Genomic DNA, 17,294 nt, shown 5'->3' on the forward strand with positions numbered 1-17,294 from the left:
AGGTCCTCCTCAGTGCACAAGCACACACACACACACACACACACACACACACACACACACACACACACACACACACATAGATACCTACCTACATATATACGTACATCCTAGACCTCTCACACCACATCCAACCTCTCTCCCGAGCCAGAATCTGAACCTCCTTCTCCAGGGTCTAACCCAGTGTGTCTGCTTGGCCCTTCCCTCCAGGCACCCTCCCCAACCACCAGATCTAGCCTGGGTCCTATATCCACTGCCCAGGCCTATGGCAACCCTGTATGGCCAATCCTGTCTGCACTACAACCAACCTCCAGGATTCTGCCAGGGTCTTCCCTACAGGCCCCAAACCACATGCCTCTCCTATGCCAAATCTAACCTCCCCACACTCCAGGCTTGGACGGGGACACATATTTGCCCCAGCCCAGTCTCCTCTGTCTATTGATGTCACTCTGCTAAGCCATTTCCAACCTCTAAGACCAACCGGCCGGCACATCCTCTCTTCTTCTCTAGCCTGTTTTGTCCACATCAGACAAAGAACTAACAAAAGAAGTCCACTTACCCAAATCTTATCACAAAAATACAAAAGAAACATGAATGATCAAGCCGCCATCTCTTCTCTTAAACCTAACAATCCTATAGAAATGTTTGCCAATGAGAATTACCCGGATGAACCCTAGGACACAGAATGTAAAAGAAAAAAATCATAAAATTCATCAAAGAATTCAAGTGGTTTAAAGAAGAAGCAAAGAAAACGCTGAAGGATATTAAGGAAAGGGGGCTTAAGGACAAGAAATGCCTGAGCGATGCCCAAGAAAACACAAACACAAGGCTGAAGGAAATGGTATCAATATCCTAATGTCTGATGAACAGACTTCAAACTAAAACTAATCAGAAGAGATAAATCAGAAGAGATCAAGATGGACACTTCTGTTTCCTCACAGGAACAGTTAAACAAGAAGCCATCACTAACTTAAACATATGTAAATCAAACTCTTGGGCACCCAATTAAATGAAAAATATATTTCTGGACTTAAAGACAGAGATTAACATCAACCATTGATACTAGGTAATTCCAATATCCTGTTTCTCCAATAGGCAGTTCATCTGAACAAAAAATTATCAGAGAAGCTCACACAACAAATTACTTAACAGATATTTATGAAATATTCCACACAAGCACCAATGGATACACATTCTTCTCAGCATTACACAGAAGCATCTCTAAAATAGACCACTTCCTGGAACACAAAACAAATCTTTACAAATTCCAAAAGATTTAAATGAATCTGTGTATGCTATTTAACTCTCATGAAATAAAACTTAAAATTGATAACAGATCTATAGTAAATATACAAACTCAAGACTAAAAAGGTCATTTTTTATTCATCTATTTATTTTACATCCAGGCTGCAGCCTCCCACACACACATCCTCCCCTCCCAATCCCTCTCCTCCATCCCCCTCTCTCCCTCTCTCAATCCCCTCCTCTTCTGTCTCCATCCAGGAAAGGGAAGGTCTCTTATGAGTATCAATAAAACATGCATATCTAGTTGCAGTAAGACTAAGCACCTCCCCATATGCTGGGTGAGGCAACCCAGTATGAGAAGTAGGGTCCCCAAAGCCAGTAAAAGAGTTGGAGACAGTTTCTGTTCCTGCTGTTAGGAGTTCCGTAAAAGGACCAAACTACATAACTGTAACATATATGCATAGTGCCTAGGTCAGTCTCATGCGGGCTCCCAGGTTATCAGTTCAGTCTCTGCAAGCCCCTATGAGGCCAGGTTAGTTGATTGTGTGAACCTACCTGTGGTGTGCTTGATCCCTCTGGTATCTATACTCCTTTCTCCTCCTCTGCAGGATTCCCAAACTCTGCCTAATTATACAGCTTATTATTGAATGATGAGTGGATCAAAGAAAAAAATGAAAATTTTCCTGAAAGTAAATGAAAATGAAAACACAGCACAGCAAACTTCTGAGACCCATTGAAAGCAGTTCCTGTAAGAGAAATTTAAAGTTCAAAGTGCCTATGCTAGAAAAATCAGAAGAAAATAAACAAATGACTTAAAAAAACATTTGGAAGAACAAGAACAAACCAAACCTGAACCCAGTTGACAGCAAGAAATAATAAAAATTAGAGCAGAAATTAATGAAATAGAAACAAAGACAACAATACAAAGAATCAGGGAACCTAAACCTTTGTTTCTTTGAGAAGCTAACCAATATTGACAGGCCCTTGGCCCAACTGATCAGAAGAAAAAAGAAAGGACCAAATGAACAGAAGCAGAAATGTACCAGGAATCATCACAACAGACACCAAGGAAACTCAGAATATTATAGGGGAATGTTTTGAAAACCTGTACTACAATAAGCTAGACAACCTAAAAGAAATGGATAATTTTCTAGGTACAGCCAACCTAGCAAAATTAAATCAAGAGGAAATCAAGGACTTAGACAGACCCATCAGGAGACTCAAATAGTAATAATAGGTCTCTGGCTTAAAAAACAAGTCCAGGATCAGATGGATTCACAGCAGAATTCTACCAGACTTTCAAGGAACTGGAGCCAATAAAAAATATAGAAACAGAAGGAGTACTCCCAAATTCCTTCTAGAAAGCAAGTATCACTCTTCTTCAAAAACCAGGTAATACAACAACAACAACAAAAGAAGAACTATAGGTCATATCGCTGATAAAGATAGGTTTAAAAAAATCCTCAGTAAAATACTTTGAAACAGAATCTAGACATACGTCATACAGATTATTCACTAGGACCAAGTTGATTTTATCTCTGAAATTCAGGGATGGTTCAACATATGCAAATGAATAAATGTAATAGACCACATAAGTGGACTTAAAGGAAAAAAAATCACATGACTATGCATAAAAATCCTTTGACAAAATCCAACACATCTTCATGATAAAAGTTCTAGAGAATTTCGGGCTAGAGAAACATATCTGAATATAATAAAAGCCACCCACGACCAACATTATCCTAAATGGGGAAAAGCTTGAAGCAATCACGCTGAAGTCAGGAACAAGACTAGGATAGCCACTGTCCCCACTGCTTTTCAATGCTGTGTTTAAAACACCAGGTGGAGCAACAAGGCCAGAGAAGAAAACTGAGAGGCTGCCACTAGGAAAGAAATGAAACTGTCTCTATTTGCAGATGACATCTTATACATTCGAAATCCCAAATATTCTCCCAGAAAACTTCCAGAAACAATAAACAAATTCAGCAACGTGGCAGGACTTTCACAAATCAACAGCGTTTCTATACACCAACAACACACATATGGAGAAAGAGATCGTGAGCACACTCCCATTCAGAACAGTCTCAACAAACATAAAATACCTAGGATAAACCCAACCAGGGCAGTGAAGTCCTCTACGATGAATACTTTAAACCTCTGAAGAAAGATCTAGAAAAAGACAATGAAAATATATCCCATATTCATGGATGTGTAGAAATGATAATGTGAAAATGAACACTTACCAGAAGTTATTTACAGATTCAATGCTATCTCAATCAAAATCCCATCTTGTTCTTCACAGAGCTAGAAAAAAGAACTATCCTAAAGTTCCTATGGAACCAAAAAAAGACCCTGGATGGTCAATACAATCCTGAACAAAAAGAACAATGCTGGAGAAATTACCATTCCAGATCTCATACCATATGTTACAGAGCCATAGTAATAAAAACAATATGGTACTGGTACAAAAGCAGACATGTAGACCAACAGAACAAAATTAAATACCAAAATATGAGTTCATATAAATTCTGCTATTTCATATTTAACAAATATGCCAAAAGCTGGAAAAAAACATTTTCAACAAATGGTACCAGGAAAACTGAATGTCCCCATGCAGAGGAATGAAATTAGACCTGTATCAATCACCTTGAGAAAGCTTCAACTCCAAATGGATCAAAGACTTGATGTAAAAGCTGAAACACCAAAACTGCTAGAAGAAAACATAGGCAGCATCCTACATGATTGAACTGTGGAAAAGGACTTTCTGAATAGGACTCAATTTGTCCAAGAACTAAGGCCAACAATAGACAAGGGAATTCATAAAATTAAAAAGCTTCCATACAACTAAGGAAAAACTCAAGTAGGTGAAGAGGAGGCCAAAGATTGGAAAAGAATTTTTAACAGCTATACATCTGACAAATATCCAGAATATATGAAGAACACACACATACACACTCACACCATACACACACACCACATATACACATACACACTCACACTGTACACACATATACATGCACACACACAAGAACACACACACACACACACACACACACACACACACACACACACACACCACCAAAGGAACAAACAACTTATTCCAAAACTGGGCCTGGAACCTGAGCAGAGAGTTCTCAAAAGAAGAAAAAAACTGGCTGTAGCTAGAGTTTTCCTGCCTTGCCCACAGTCAGGACAAATCTCTCTTACCCGCCAGTCCCACTGCCGCTCAGACCCAACCAAGTAAACACAGAGACTTATATTGTTTACAAACTATATGGCCGTGCCAGGCTTCTTGTTAACTGTTCTTATATCTTAAACTAATCCATTTCTATAAGCCTGTACCTTGCCACGTGGCTCGTGGCTTACCGGCATCTTCACATGCTGTTTGTCATGATGGCGGCTGGCAGTGTCTCTCTGACTCAGCCTTCCACTTCCCAGAATTCTCTTCTCTGCTTGTCCCGCCTATCCTTCCTGCCTGGCTACTGGCCAATCAGTGTTTTATTTACTAACCAATCAGAGCAACATATTTGACATACAGAACATCCCACAGCAACTGGCTAAGGAATAGCTCAGAAAATGTTCAGTCATCCTAAGCAATTAACATAATTTTGATATTTCATCTTACCTGTCAGAGTGGCAAAGATCAACAAAAGAACCAACATGTGCTGGCATGGATTTGGGGGAAGGGCAACCCTCATTCACTGTTGGTGGGATTTCACAGTGGTGCAGTCACTCTGTAAATCAGTGTGGAGAATTCTCTAAGAGCTAAATATGAATCTACCAGGAGACCCAACTATTCCACTCCCTGGCATATGCCCAAAGCACTCAGCATCCTACTGCACAGATACTTGCTTAGCCGTTGTCATTGCTGCTGTATTCACAATAGCTAAATGGAAACAACCTAAACCCATCAACTGACGAATAGGTAATGAAAACGTGTTGCGTATACACCATAGAATGCTATTCAGCTGTAAAGAAAAATTTTGAAAACATGGAATGTGCAGGTAAAATAGAAGGAGCTAGAAAAGATAATATCAAGTTAGGTAACTCATACACAGAAAGACAAATGCTGCATGTGCTCCTCATCTGAGGCTGCTAGCTCCAAATCTTCAGATGTGAGTACATACCCTGAAGTAACCACAGAAACCAAGAAAGTCAAAGAGGACCATTGATGGGGGGGGGGGACTGGAAGAGCAATAGAAAGGGGAATACTAAGACACAAGTGATCTGATTGGGAAATAGAAAGTGGGGATTCTAATTAGGGAGAGGGAGAGAGAAAACGCAAAAAGAATGGACAGGGGTAAATAACAGTAAGGAAGTCTGAAAAAGTCATAAGGAATCATATTATTATCTACCTGAAAATACCTATATTACACATAAGGGCATGTATAAATAGACATATATAGTTTAAATGAAATTTTCCCATCTGGACTGACAATGCTTCTTTCAAAAGCCAACGTCCATGTAACAACACACATCATAAACCCTCTTTAAAATTGTTGGCCAAGATTGTCCAAGAAACTCCCCCAAACACTGCAAGCCAATGCTATACTCCTTGGTTGCCCCTGGAAGTGGAAGGTAAGTCCCTATTGCTGGAGACACCATGCACTCAGACACAGGCCCAGAGGCCCTTGAACTGGAACTTCCCTGAGAACTAACTGTCATGGTACCAAACAGCTACATAGAGGCTTCAGGGGAGGAAATCATGACTGGTCCTGGAAACCTAGCCAGCTTCCCAGAACTACTGAAGTCCTGGATCAAGGAAGAGAACCTACACCCACCACTTTACTAAACCAACATAAGCCCTAATTACATTCTAAATATTTGTCCTTCTACCCACAGATAAGTGCAAGCCTCAACCCTCAGCAAGGAAACTTCCCTTTGCAACAGACAGAGACCATTACAGAAAGCCACAACTATTCAAAATGCAGAGTTGTGGAGGCCAGCTCCAATTGATGCATTGATCTACAACATAACTCCTGCATGTGAGGCTCAGGGATCATTGTGGAAGAGGCAATAGGAAGACTGTAGAAGGCAGACAGTGGAGAGTTTTCTGTGATATTGTGTCTCCTGGGAATGTCTTAAGCTCCACCCATAAATTCTCACGAAAATGGCTGCCTCAAAATGAACTGAACCAGAACAACAGTAGTATATATGCTAATGTGGATGGGGGAAAGCCCATGAGGCCTCAGTCCTACACAAAGAACTACAGACATCGAAGAAATGTTGAAAGTAAATGGGACACACACACACACACACACACACACACACACACACTTCTAAATATATAAAGTAAAACCTGCTTGGTCTGTAAAATGGTACTTGTATATATGTTTTCAGAGCTGACCATTTGGTACTGGATAATCAGTTGACATGCTTCTCCCTCAGAAGACTATTTCTTTCACTCACTCTCAGAGATCCAAACTACTTCTAAACCAATCCACACATTATAAAGCCAGAGAGGTGGTACTGAGTGACAAGAGGTGGGATAGGAAACAGAATAGCAAACAGATGGATGGTCAAAACTAAATTCACAACAAAAAATGAAATAGATGTTTCCATAGGCTTCCAATATTAATATCTTGACTATTACATTAATTTTAGAACTATAGAGACCTGAGTACTTGGTGGCAGCCAATTCAAGTGTAACAGAATTAAGCCAAACTGGAAGAGTAACTGGAGGTACATTAGACCATTCTATGGGATGCAGAGAGAGATATATGTTACAAGAAACCCACTGTCTAGGGCTGGGAGCATTGCACGGTGATGGGGAACTCCACTGGCATATACAGACCTTGGGTTTGAACCCAGCACTGAGCAAACTAGTTTTACTTTTTAGGTAGTGCATCTGAACATAGTATGTGCTCAGGCCATTTCGTAGCCTAGAAGAAAAGGCTGTATCTTTTGGATGTATGTTTCAGTCTTTGGAGGGACAGAGATGTTTTGCTTTTCTTTGGTTTGACTGTATCTCCCGAATGTTCTCACAGCTTCTTTCCTCACCTCCACCCACCTCTGAATGCTGTGGAGACTTCTATCTAGTGCTGCTTGCTTGAGTGTACCTGGTCCCTATTCTTGCCTGATTAAGCATTTTGCCTCTCATCTGCTGCCAATCTGTATTTTATCATCAAAGTGTCCTCAGTCTGAGACCCCAAGAAATGGATGTTCAGGTCCTAACAGCATGTGCTGCATCCCAGGCTGTTCCTGGAACAATGTCCCAAGGATCTACGAAAAAATCTAAGCTGGACAAGTTCTCTGGGGGTAACAGGGATAAGAAGAGTCAAGATAAATGGAGAAACAGACCATAACTGTTGGCCAATAATTCAATATAAATGCATCAATTTTTTAAATTGATTTTTAATTTTCTTAAGAATTGCAAAAGTTGCCAGGTGGTGGTGGCACATGCCTTTAATCCCAGCTCTCATAAGCCAGAGGCAGGAGGATCTCTGTGAGTTCGAGGCCAGCCTGGTCTACAGAGTTAGTTCCAGGACAGTCAAAGCTACACAAAGAAAGCCTGTCTCAAAAAAAAGAAAAAGACAAAAGAAGAAGAAAAGAATTGCAAAAAGTTGACAAAGAGTTTCTGTGTTCCTTTCATGTAGCTTTCTCAACAGCGCCTCCTTCAGTCATCATGATGAATTTTCTAAACCGGGAAACAGATATACCATAGTGTTAAATGTAAACTTACTTGTGTTTTGTCACTTGGACATATATTCCTTTAGCATGTATCATTGTGGAATTTTATCATATGTGTTATATGTGTAAAGTCCTCCCAAAGCAAGACACATGCTGTTCATCATAGCCAAGAAACTCTGTGGTGTTACACTCAGTCTTTCCACTCAGCTCCAGAACACTGGTGTTTGCCACTCATAAAATTTGACATTCTGAGACTATTCCATGGGTAGAATCAGACAATACATAGTCATTTCAAATCAAACTTTTAATTCTGTATGATACTCTGGTTGAATTTATCAATCATTCATTCTCTTTTGTTGTTGGATAATCTTCCATTATACCGCTGCTCATTTACCCATTTACCCATTCACCATTTGAGAAAACCAGTGTTCTTCCCAGAGAACTGAAGCTGATACAGATGAAGTTTTTATGAATATTTTTTGTAGAATTATGCATACAATAAGTTTATGTTTTTTCCTTCCTCTAGGATGAAAATATTATATTACATGGAGTTAAAGAAGCTAGACACTAAAAGAATTTGATTCTGTTCATATGAAATACTACACCTTGCACGTTAAACATCTCCAGTCACAAATAGATCAATGATTACATGGGCCATAGGTATTATGGGCCCAGCATGCTTCTGCTGCGCAACTCTGCTCCACTGGCCATAGGTATTAATCTGGAGTATAGGTCCACAGAGCCTGGCCTGAGGCCAAAGGACCCCCGGGTGCTGGATCAGTCCCGAAGTCTAGGGACCAGCCTTGACCTGGGGTCCATGGACACTGGCCTGAGCCCAGTGTTGAGAGTTTTGTCCTGGTTCTGGAGATGGAATACTCAGACCTGGGGTTTGAGTCATAGGGGCTGGTTTAATGCAGGGCTCTGTTGGGGCATGTTCTCAGTCAACCTTCCTGTCTCAGAAGGAGATTCATACTCATTCCTTCCCAATCTCCCCTCTACTCTCTCTCCTTTATCCTCTCCCCTCTCCCCTCCCTCCTTCCATCTCTGCTATGTTGTCTCTGTGTGAGGGAGGTGAGGCTGGTGTGAAGCTGAACTCCATACCCTTTGCAATGTACCTGTCCTTACTTATTTCTGTGCTACACTCCACTTCTTCTCTCTTCCTCCTTCTTCATCTTTTCCTTCTTCCTCCTCCTCTCCTTCTTCTTCTTCTTCCATCTCTTCTTCCTCTCCTCCTCCTCCAGAATTTGAGACAGTTCATTAAGGGAGAAATGCTCCAAGAATGCAAGTGAGCGGAGGGAAGAACATGTGCTCCATTGTCCTGGGCCACAAACCTGAAGACCCTTTACAGGACATGCATCTATTTCTGCTGTTGCTGCTGTGTTTATCCTACTCATGTAGTGTATTCTATTTATGTAATTATTCTATTAATAAGACAGATTGCATGATGAATTTTAAATTCAGAATTAACCTGGTGATAAATCCCTTTTTATCAAAAGGGATTTAATAATTTCTTTTATTTTGCAATACAGTTCAGTTCTACATATCAGCAACGGATTCCCTTGTTCCCCCCCTCCCGTCCCCCTCACCTTCCCCCCAGCCCCCCCCATTCCCATCTCCTCCAGGGCAAAGCCTTCCCCACAGACTGAGATCAACCTGGTAGACTCAGTCCAGGTAGGTCCAGTCCCCTCCTCCCAGGCCGAGCCAAGCAATCCTGCATTGGCCCCAGGTTTCAAACAGCCAACTCATGCAATGAGCACCGGACCCGTTGATTGGCTTGATCTGTTTGGGAGGGATTTAATAAATTTTTAATAATAATGTATTAAAATTAATAATCAAGTTTATAGATATTTTGATGGTACTTATTATAGCTATATTAACTAATGTTACTAAAATTTAGTTTTGTTTTCCTATAATTTTTTCTTGGTTTAAGAATGGGACCACACTCTCCCTATAGAATGAATTGGGAAGACTTGCCCACTTGTCTGTACTTTTGAGTTTTTGAAGGGTTGATGCTCATTTTTCATTAAGCATCTGGTGGAATCCACCAATCTGGTGGAACTGTCTAAGGCTGAACTTTCTTTGTAGAAACTCTTTTGATTGTTAGTTGGGAATGTTTACTTGTTGAGGATCTATTCAAATTTAAGCATAATTTTGAGTAAATTTGGCAATTTCATCTTTCAAGGAACATTATTTCACCTAGTTATCTAATTTGTTTGTATATGATTGTTAATCATATTTCTTTATAGTCCTTTCTGCTTCTGCAAAGTCAGAAATAATATGCCATTTTTCATTCTCAATGTTAGTAATTTTACATTTCTCTCCCTCTTTCTGTATTTTCATGAGCTGTCCTGAAAGTCTTTCAACATTGATTTATTCAAAGAACCAATGTTTGCTTTCATTGACGTCTTAAGTTTGTTCATTTGTTTTTAATTATGTGCACATATATGGGGGTGTATGAAAATGTTGTGCCTTTGGAGGCCAGAGGAGTACACTGGATCCCCTGAAGCTGTAGTTACAGAAGGATGTGAGCTACCCAACCTGGGTTCTGTAAGAACAGTGTGTGCATTTAATTGGTAAGTCATCACGTCCACCCCCTATTGTTTTCCCATTTAATGTTTCATTTATTTCAGTTCAAATCTCTATCCTTATCTTCTTTTTGTTGGCCTGGGTTCCAGTTGTTTTTGTTTTTGTCATTTCTTTTTTTATGGGTTATTTTATTTTATTTTTCTTTATTAAGGAATTTTCTACTCACTCCTCATGCTATCCACAGCCCCCTCCTCCATCCTCCCAACCCCAGTCCTCTTTCCCAAGCCACCCCGCATCCCCACACCCCCCAAATTGAGGTCTTCCATGGAGAGTCAACAGAGCACAGCTCACTGAGCCTAGGCAGGTTCAAGCCCCTTCCCACTGCACCAAGGCTGTGCAAGGTGTCACACCACAGGCACCGGATTCCCAGAAGCCTAGATCCTGATACCTCTGCCTGGGTGCCCCCCAAACAGTTCGAGCCAAACAAACGTCTTCCGTGTCCAGAGGGCCTAGTCCAGTCCCATGGGGGTTCCACTGCCACCAGTCCACAGTTCATGGGTTTCCACTAGTGTGGCCGGTCATCTCTGTACATCTTCCCATCATGATCTCGACACCCCTCGCCTGCAGTATCTCTCCTCTCTCTCATCAATTGGATTCCCAGAATTTTTGTCATTTCTTAAGGTAAAACATAAGGTTATTTGTCTGATAAAATTCTTCTTTGATCACAACCTAAAGTTAAAGACTAAAGGAATTCAGAGCAATTCTAATAAAGAATGTTAATGAAGACACTGAAATTATGGAAAGGAAACAAATAGAAATTCACAAGACAACTGCTGGCAGGCTGTGCAGAGGTGTCTGGGTGTGGCCTCCCCTTCCTATTGAATTACCATGGGAAACAGTGGAGGAGCCCCTCGTTTCTCCTTAACTAAGGCCACTGAACTTACCATGGGAAACAGTGGCGGACCCCTCGTTTCTCCTTCACTAAGGCCACTGAACTTACCATGGGAAACAGTGGAGGAGCTCCTTGTTTCTCCTTAACTAAGGCCACCTTTAGAAATTGTTCTCAGGAGACACCCAGGTTTATTGGTACATTCTATTGGAAAATTCAGATAATTTCATTTAATCCTTATGTTATCACAGGAACAATAAATAAATTAGTGGTTTTTTTCCACCTTTGGAATCCAGACCTCCCTCCCTAGCCACTTCACTGTCATTAATATCTTCCCCTGTCCTCAGCACAAGAGGAACTCTGTGGAAGTGGAGACGATGGACAATTCTGGGGTTCCTAACAGTCTGAGCACTGGGTAGTCTCACGACAGAAGAAAGTGCACGTGAATGATCCCCAAAGACATGTGCATGTTCTTTCTTGGATAGGTACATATTATATAGATGATTTCTGTCCCCCACATCATCCATGAAAATAGAAACTTAGTTTTGTTTTGGTTTTGTTCTTTGTTTTTTTCCTTGTCACACAAAGCTGTGTTCTTTGCTTAGCTGAGACAATGAGATAGGCTGTTCTTATCTGACCAGTACTTCAAACCCTGATGGAGAAGAAGTTGTTCTTTCCCCACTGGCCATCAGTAGATATCCTTGGGCACTGGGCAGATTCCAACAAACTGAGGCGTTGCATTGGAACAACACCTGAGGCTCTTTCTCTTCACTCCATGATCTTTCAGGCAATCTGTCCACACTGAGACCCCGTTCCTCCATCTGCCACTCACCACCAGCCTCATTGAACTATTCAACAAGGTCACTGTGTGAAAACATTTCCACCACCAACGAAACTATGCTTTTTCCATACCTTATGAAGAATACATTTATTTTTATTAGGTATCTGTGTATGTGCACAATGTGTGTGTGTGTGTGTGTGTGTGTGTGTGTGTGTGTGTGTGTGTGTGCATGCACACATGCTACAGCATGTAGAAATCAGAGAGCAACTTTATGGAGTCAGTTCTCTCCCCTCCTTCCACTTTCACCTTTATATGAGTTCCAAGGATTGAACCCATGACACAAGGCTCATTGGGCAAGTCCCTTTAACCACTGAGCCATCTCACCAAACTAGATCTATTTAATAACAAACAAACAAACAACAAGAGCAATCAAAAAACAGCCATTCATCAATGGAAGAATGGTTAATGAAAAATATAGTAAGTAAACACAATGAAATTTTATTCCACTCTAAGGAAAAACAAAACTATGAAACTTGCAGGTAAATAGATGGAACTGGAAAAGTTATCCTGAGCAAGGCAACTCAAGCCTGAAAGACAAACCTGCGTGGTCTCTTTCACATGCAGATCCCAGCATCCATCCTTTATGTTTGCCAGTTTAACTTGGAAAACTTGTAGAAGGCAGGAAATGGGCCGGCAGTTAAGAGCACATACTGCTTTTAAGAGGACCTGAATTTGTTCCCCAGTACCCACATCAAGCAGCTCACAACCACAACCACAAGCGCCAGGGAATTCAACACCCTCTTCTAACCTCCACAGGCACCTGCACTCACATACACACATATGCATAATTAAAAATAAAATAAATATTTTTAAAACAATCCAGGAAACTAGTTTAGGATCGTTAGAGTGAAAGATGCCTCAAGGGAGGTGGAACCGCAGAATGTAGGTGATATAAAGACAGAGAGCAGAGAATACTGGTCAGAGGGAAATGCTAACCAGGTGTGAGAGTAGAGAAATGAGGAAGGGGGTATATGAGAAGGGGAAGTTAATCAAAATGATGAGTGCATTGAGAAGCCATGTGGGAACCTGATAGTTGGCAAGAAAACTAAAAAGTATGAGAGTAAAGACTATGATGATCCAGTGCTCACCTAGACACATAATACAGCTAGTGGAGTCATGATCTCATAGCCCAGTAGATAGCTGTGACAGGCCTGCACAAGGCTGCCTCTGGCAGCAACCCATCACAGAACAGGAAGTGGCCCATGTGCTCCCACCCTTCCAAGCTGTGGGCTGCTAATGGACTCCGAGAGAAGGACAGCCATTGTCTTCAAGTTCTGAGCCCAGTGGTGAGACCAGCATGTTCCAGTGGATAGTTCCAAACCAATGAAAATGCATGGCCCTGGCTGAATTCAGTGGGTCACAAAACAAAGCAAAAAGACCTGAATGTGGGAAAGGGATATGGAGAAAGAAGGGTAGGAGTAATAAGGGCCACAGCGGGGGACAAGAGAGGGTAAGGGTGACAGTAATAAGAATACACTACAGCCAGGTGGTGGTGCCGCACACCTTTAATGCCAGCCTCAGGAGGCAGAAGCAGGCAGATCTCTATGAATTTGAGGCTAGACTGGTCAACAAAGCAAGTTCCAGGACAGTCAGAGCTGTTACACAGAGAAATCCTGTCTCAAAAGACCAAAAAAAAAAAAAAAGAAAAGAAAAGAAAAAGACTGCCCTACATATGTATGTATGGAAATACAAAATACATACACACATATATACACATACATATTTAACAAAAGAGTTTAATTTGGCAGTTCTGTTGTTTGCTTACTTATTTCCATTATTTAGTTGTTCTGTTGGGGAGAGGAGAGCTGGCATGTCCCACTGCACAGTTGTGTTAGGAGACAGCTCACAGGGGTCGGTTCTGTATGTCCGCCATGTGGATTCTGAGGCTTGAACAGCAAGCACCTTACCCACGGAGCCATCTTGGTAGTTCCTTGGATCCATCTTTTAAATACAGATGAGGTATGCTAAAAACAGGAGGATAGATCTGTTTCTTCCCTCAGTGTGAGAATTTATTGACTAACAATAAATTCAGAAACTACGTCCATTTTCATGGCTTTAGTTCACCAAGTACCCCTGAGTTCACTTGGCTATGTCAATAACATTTTTATTCTAATCTTAATCACTAACATTAACTACCAGATCATGCATGATACCTCTCTCTCTCTCTCTCTCTCTCTCTCTCTCTCTCTCTCTCTCTCTCTCTCTCTCTCTCTCCCTCTCTCCCTCTCTCCCTACCTTCCTCCCTCCCCTTCTCTCTCTTTGTGTGTGTCTGTATATGTGTGTTACCTCCCTCCCTTTGTCCCCTCTCGTGTGTGTGTGTGTGTGTGTGTGTGTGTGTGTGTGTGTGTGTGTGTGTGTGCTGCAGGATGGCTCTAAAAGGGTTAGGAACTGTTCATGATCAAAGGGGTTGTACTGAAGACAGAAGCAAAGAGCTGAGGCACCAAAGGAAAAAAATCTCTGTAGGAGACCAGATAAGGACTTATACTGGCCAGCCATGGTACTTCATGTATGTGTACAGAAGTGTTTAACACGTGGACCCTAAATGATGAGACTTTAAGGCCTTAGTAGGATAGAGGTGCTCCCGGGGACACAGTCACCTGGTGTGTATCAGAAATCCTGAGAGGTAGAATTAATCAAGTCCAGGACTTGGGTGTCTGGAGGTTTGGTTACTTTTATGAAGCACGATGAAAGAGCTGCAGGCATTTCGGTAGAGGAGCATATAAGAAGAAAAGTAGAATTTTAAAAATTAGGACAATATTTGTATTTTGTGCCCTGTGCTGAAACATAGGACAAACCTATGAAGAAGTATGCATGGAAATTCTGTCTGGGTATTTCTACAAGGTATGGATCAGAAACTGAGAGTATGTATCTAGTTAAATCTGCTTGGTTAGTTATGTGTGTGTGTGGGGGGGGGTCTGTGTTTGGATAACTAAAAAAATAAGACCTAATTGGAATAGGAAGTGATTCCTATTTTGGGAAAACAACCTGCATTATTATTGTCTCTGTTACATATATGTTGTTTGGATGATATTTGATATAAATTTGATAGATTCCTAGGCGAGAAGAAATCTGTGACACATGAGACATGGTGTAATGAATGCAGATCCTGGAGCACAGAACATACACAAGGCTCTGTTGTTATGACTACTAGTGTCATTGTCAACCAATTGTTGCTTTTCCAAGCGGTTCCCAGGGATTGAACCCAGGTCACAGGCTTGACAGGAGGTACCTATTGAGTCATCTCACTGGTTCCACACGTTTTATTTTTGGTCTTGGATTTATTTTATTTTTACCATATCCCATTACTTTTCTTGCCTTCCCACTCCTTCTAGAGCACTTCTCCACAACAGGTCCTCACCTCTTTTTCGTCTCTTTTCTTTTATAAACCACTGAATTTAATTTGGTTCACTTGCATGAGCATGAGTATTGGGTTATTTGCTGGAGCACAGACAACATTAGCTACATCACTCGAGAAAAACAACTCCCTCCCTTGTAGCATGTTAACAGCCAATAGTTCCTCAGGGAGGCATGGGACCTCATAATCCCTTCCCCAGTTCTTGATGGAATATGGAGTTGCTTGATACTTGTGCAGGTCTTAGGCCAGTACACACAGATGCTGAGAGTTCTTGAGTCATTACTGACCATGCCATCTCCAGGAGACAGCGTTTCACAGTACTCCTCCCCATCCTCCAACTCTGACAGTCCTTTACCTCCTCTTCCACAGTGCTCCCTGAATACTGTGGGGATGGTGATGGAAACATCCCATCCAGGAATGAGCTCTCAATAGTCACTTACTCTTAGCACTTTGATCAGCTACAAGTCTCTGCATTAACCAACAACCACTGTAGAGGGAAGCTTCTCTGGTCAAGGTCAAGGGCAATGCTAATCTTTGGCTGTATACATAAATATTGACAGAGTAGTTTGACAACTCCATTTAGCAAAAAAAACAAAAAACTTAGTAGTAGGTTCTCCGTTTAGGCCTATGACCCTTTGAGACATGGGATTTTGTCTAGTTTCATAGTACCAGGCATGAAGTTACCTGCAGTGAAGCAGTCGTTAGAACTAATCAAAGCAGGTGCTTACTCACATAACTTTTATTGCTCTCTTGCACCATTGAGCACATCTGCCTGACATGCCAGTATTGTAGCATATAGGGTTCACCAGTAGGTAAAACAATTGATGAATATTATCCCCCAGAAGCCTGCAGAGCATTTCTGGCACTATGAACATTAGTCACCATGAAGCAAGTTTTCAAGTCAGTTCCAGTTTGATTTCTTTATGTCCTACAACTAAAACATGTTGTATCTTCAGCAATAAGGTCTTCCTACCCAGTTCTGAGAGGGAACCAGGACTGGTAGCAATGGCCTGTGTTGTTTTGGGAACCTCTTGGATCTTCTTAACCAATAACTCAGAGAAAGTTACCCTGCACCTAGCATTGAGATTTTCTTTTTTGACAACCCATCTCCTCTGGGAAGCATTATCCACTCATGCGTTGTACTTTTGTTTAAATTCCTTTTTAAAATTGTATTTTTAATTAGCTTAAAAAGTAATGAGTTTCCATTTTAATTATATATATATATAATTGGTTTAAACGTGTATATATATGTTTTTTTTTGAGACAGGGTTTCTCTGTGTAGCTTTGCACCTTTCCTGGATCTCACTCTGTTAACCAGGCTGGCTTCGAACTCACAGAGATCCACCTGGCTCTGCCTCCCGAGTGCTGGGATTAAAGGTAAGCGCCAACATCGCCCGGCTCCATTTTAATTATATTTTTAAATTGCTTATAATGTAGTGGGTTTCCATAAGAATTTATTCATGTATTGTTAGTTCTGGTTAACCCTCTCCCCTATCCCTCTGCTCCAGTCCCTGTTTAAACATTTCCAAGCCCAGGATTTCCCCCTCTACATTCATGTCACATATGTTCTTCTATTACCATCTCTCCTCTAGGACCCCATCACCCAGTGTTCCCTTCCTAGTTTCTCTGCCCTCTACAAACAGCAGAGATTCTAAATCTAAAAATCCAAAGCTAGGATTGACATAAGAGAGGGAACATGTCCAGTATGTGTTTCTGGAGCTGAGTCACTGATCATTACAACATTTTAGTTTAATCCCCATTTTCCTGTAAATTTCCCTTTTCTTTGCAAATGAATGAAATCCATTGTGCAT

This window comes from Peromyscus californicus, unplaced genomic scaffold, assembly GCF_007827085.1.
Source record: "Peromyscus californicus insignis strain IS unplaced genomic scaffold, ASM782708v3 Scaffold_11__1_contigs__length_118956290, whole genome shotgun sequence".
In the NCBI taxonomy this organism is placed as follows: Eukaryota; Metazoa; Chordata; class Mammalia; order Rodentia; family Cricetidae; genus Peromyscus; species Peromyscus californicus.